Source organism: Nothobranchius furzeri, chromosome 15 (assembly GCF_043380555.1).
Source record: "Nothobranchius furzeri strain GRZ-AD chromosome 15, NfurGRZ-RIMD1, whole genome shotgun sequence".
In the NCBI taxonomy this organism is placed as follows: Eukaryota; Metazoa; Chordata; class Actinopteri; order Cyprinodontiformes; family Nothobranchiidae; genus Nothobranchius; species Nothobranchius furzeri.
The window spans coordinates 27,237,687-27,242,347 of NC_091755.1; positions in this window are offsets into that span (position 1 = coordinate 27,237,687).

Sequence of the window (4,661 nt, forward strand, 5' to 3'; positions counted from 1 at the left end):
AAAATGGCCACCATTGTCCCTGTACCCAAATCCTCCACCATCTCCACATTGAATGACTGGCGACCTGCAGCCCTGACACCCATCGTGAGCAAATGCTTCGAGAAGTTGGTCAGGGACTTCATCTGCTCTGCACTGCCCGATTCACTGGACCCTCTACAGTTTGCATACCGCCACAACAGGTCCACTGATGATGCCATAGCCCTGACACTCCATGCTGCCCTATCACACCTGGAGAAGAGGGACACGTATGTGAGAATGCTGTTTGTAGATTACAGCTCAGCATTCAACACCATTGTTCCCTTGAAGCTGGACAGGAAACTGCAGGATCTAGGACTGAGCAGCTCCCTCTGCAGCTGGATCCTTAACTTTCTGTCTGACAGACGCCAGGTGGTCAGACTGGGCGGCACCACCTCATCCACCGTCACACTGAACACTGGTGCTCCGCAGGGGTGTGTGCTGAGCCCTCTCCTGTACTCACTCTACACCTACGACTGCACGGCCACGAGAAACTCCAACATCATTGTGAAGTATGTGGACGACACCACAGTGGTAGGTCTCATCACCAACGACGATGAGACGGCCTACAGGGAGGAGATCAGCGCCCTGACCCACTGGTGTCAGGACAACAGTCTCACCCTCAACGTCACAAAGACAAAGGAGATGATAGTGGACTTCCGGAGGAGCAGAGGAATACACACCCCCATCACCATCAACGGCGACGCTGTGGAGAGGGTGAGCAGCTTCCGTTTCCTTGGAGTTCATCTGGCAGAGGATCTTACGTGGTCAGTGCACACGGAAAATACAGTGAAGAAGGCACAGCAGCACCTCTTCTTTCTCAGAAGACTGAAAAGATTTGGCATGAGCCACCGCATCCTCAGGACCTTCTATCGCTGTGCCATTGAGAGCATCCTCACTGGATGCATCTCCGCCTGGTATGGCAACAGCACCGCTTACAACCGCAAAGCTCTCCAGAGAGTAGTGCAGTGTGCAAAAAGGATTATTGGAGGTGAGCTTCCCTCCCTCCAGGACATCTACAGGAAGCGGTGCCTGAGGAAAGCGGGGAGGATCATCAAGGACTCAAGTCACCCCAGCCATAAACTGTTCAGACTACTTCCATCAGAAAGGAGGTTCTGCAGCATCCGGTCCAGAACCAGCAGACTGAGAGACAGCTTTTTCCATCAGGCCATCAGACTGCTGAACACGGTGCAGACACCTCACCCTCACTACTGAAACTCCAACATTACACACTCCATACTGTACATTAATGCCACTGTTTTGCACATACCAACCTCTGTACATTTTATATCTCTTATCTTATTGTTTACTTTATTCATTTGTAAAACACGTATATACCCACTATACACACACTCACACGCACACACGTAGAACAATATATTAAAAAATATATATATACTTGCATAAACATTTAGTAATGTATATACATTACAACTTATACATATTATTACTTAGATTAGCCATTTTTATATTTTACTAGTTTTTACATTACTGTATTTTTGCATAACTCTGTTGCTGTGAGGCTCGCATACAAGAATTTCACTCGCATGTACTGTACCAGTGTACCTGCACATGTGACGTGACAATAAAAGTGATTTGATTTGATTATTTAACTTATAACTATAACATCATGGAGTCTTCACTTATTCAGAGTGAAGAATGTTGACGTCTGGCTTTCACAGAGAGTGCAGGAACCTTGGGAGAGAATGTTTGGATGTTTTGTCTTCATGGAACGTCAACACGCGCTGAGCAGAACCTTCTGGATTTAGAAGGCCACATAGAAAGTGGATTTATGCTGTAGATGAAAGGTTATTATGTTGATCAATATACAGGTGAAAATTGTCCCTTTTGGCATGTTACAAAAGCAAAACTACTCAGTATTCCTTTAAAGTGTAGCATCACATTTAAAACAAATTGATTAATTATTTCCTAATTAAATCAAACTTCAGCTATTTATAAATCAGCAAAGCAATATATTAACGCTCATAAAAATCTGATGAAATAGGAATGCAACACATTTCTCATCACAAAAGCTTTCATCTATGTAGGTCGCTCCTTTTATGCTTTTTCTTCTTTTAAAGAGACCACTACACAATAGCGTTTGGTTATTTTTTGATTATCCGAAAAAAAAAAAACTCACAGAAAGACTGCTACTGTCTCTTCCAGATTTAACAACTGGTAAGCTATCAACCCTGACACCATTGGTGTCTATGAGCTTGTCTGTGAGAGGGTCTGGGCTGTGTTAAAGTTGATTACAAGTCAAGAACAAGGACTTCAAATTAGGGATGCTTGACATTGGCATTTTTTAACCAATATCTGATATACTGATATTGCTGAATCTTAATATCCGATACTGATATAAACCAATACCGTTAAATGCAGGGTCCTCCTCTCATAAAAAAAGAAAAACTGAAATACTAAAACATTTTAGGGTTACTAACATCAAATATCTTCTATCATGCATGCCTACATTTTCTGTGCAAAATGACAACGACTTCAATTTAAGTTAGAACAGGAAAAATAAAATATTTATTTTGTCTCCAACGGCAAATGAATTTCATTCTGCCTGAGTGTGACACTCAGATGTGTTTATTAGTTTCTGATGTAATTTTTGTTTTTCTATAAATTGCAGCTATGATGATAAAATATTTATAAAGTTTTCCAGATAAGAAATGTGAGCCTTGGGAGAAGATCCTTGTTTTGTTTTATTGGTTTGTAACTACATTTAGCTATGTGCTGTGAGGACAGCACTCATCCACTACATAGGGCAGATTCCTACTTCTCAAGTAGTGCCAAATAAATAAAGTGCCAAAATATCTCAAAAACATTACCTCTGACATTTTAAGAGAGAGGGGAAGCAGCTCAATTGTTTGATGTATAGCATGCGTATGGTATAAATCAGGGGTGCCCAATCCTGGTCCTGGAGGGCCGATATCCAGCAGGTTTTGTGTATTTTCTGCTGCAACAGACTTGATTCAGTGGTTGAAACACCTGTGCAGCAGCTCATCAGGCTCTGCAGAAGTCTGTTAATTAGCTGCTGATTGAAATCAGGTCTGTTGAAACAGAGTTCAAACTAAAGCATGCAGGATACCGGCCCTCCAGGACCAGGGTTGGGTACTCCTGGTATAGTTGGATCATTAAAAGACTGAAAACCAATACCAATATTTCCCACAATGAAACTTTAATGCCAATACCTGCCGATATCAATGGTAGACTGATAATATTGAACATCCTTACCTCAAATGGTTTATCCTTTTTAATATAGTGTTCTTTCTGTAAGCCAATAATGACAGGGTTCGGTCTGAAATAGACTTCAACATCAGACCACAGCAGAATCTGCATTAGCATAATTTTTAAGTTAAAATCACATTTATTTTTTTATGGGATACTTATATTTCATAACTTTAACATGATTTCTGGATCACAGGTAATGTTATTGCAGGTCATTTTTGCATTTGCAGCCTAAATTGATTCTCTGTATTTAGTCAAATGAACTCAGTGATCAACAATAACAGAGAGTATGAGAGAGGTTTTATTACTGTATGAAGATCTCTGTTTGAAGCTAGTTTTAGTGACCATCACAGTCACTTTAAAGGCACACCATTCTGTTTACCTTCTGTTTCCTGCTGTGTAAGCTTCACATGTGGATCAGGTTTGTGCTAGAACACACTCTGTACCTGCTTGTCTAAAACCCATCAAGTGCAGTAGAAACCATGAGAAAATGACTTGGCAGAAGCCATGGGTGTCATCTCTTTTTGCTATGAAATCAAAATGCTGCGATCCCCAGTGTCTTAAAATAACCCCTCATCCATAATGCACCAGCAGCGTTTCAGTCCACAGAGACGCCTCATGCGGGACAGCCTGACAGACATCTGCACTCAGTGCTTGGGTGCAGCTCACTCTTCTTCTTCTTCTTCTTCTTCTGAACTTTTTAAACTTCCTTCATTCATTCATACTTTATCCACACCTCCTGCTCATGCAGAATTTGAGGGAGTGCCTCAGTTGTCTTGCACTCCTGTTTTTTTCCTCCCTTTTTCTGCCTCACTGTTTCCTGCAACCTTTTCTATAAATTATGGATCTCAGCTATGTTGAAAAAGTTCTCATCATGGTTTTGTGGAGTCAGGTTCATTTGTTTCTTTGTTTATACATCTTAAGCAAGGTGTTTGAAATGCATCAAGCATTGCATCTCATGTTATCTCACTTTTTGCACTTTGTCTGCAGGCTGTGATGCTTTCGCCTGTGTCTGTGTTCATACCACGAACCACATGAAGGATTTTAATAAAACCCTCAGAAAGTAATCACCGGATGATATTGTCTGATAAATCCCTCTATAACTGACAAACATTCATGCATCAAAACCTATTTTTTTAGTTATATTTGACATTTTGAAATCAGTAAACATGAAAGGAACTGTGCTGTGGTCAGTCTTGATCCAGTCATGAATGAACTTCATACATGTATAGATGGGAGAGGTAGGGATCAAACTGAAGATGTGGGAAGAAGCAGAGAGAGGGTGGGGAGGATGGTGTGCCATGCAAAGAGAGAGAGAAAGAGAGAGTCTTTGTGACGTAGCAGGAGCCTGAGAGCTGAGAATGGCGGAGAACGGGGGGGGGGGGGGGGGGGGGTGAGGGGGGGTGCAAAGACAG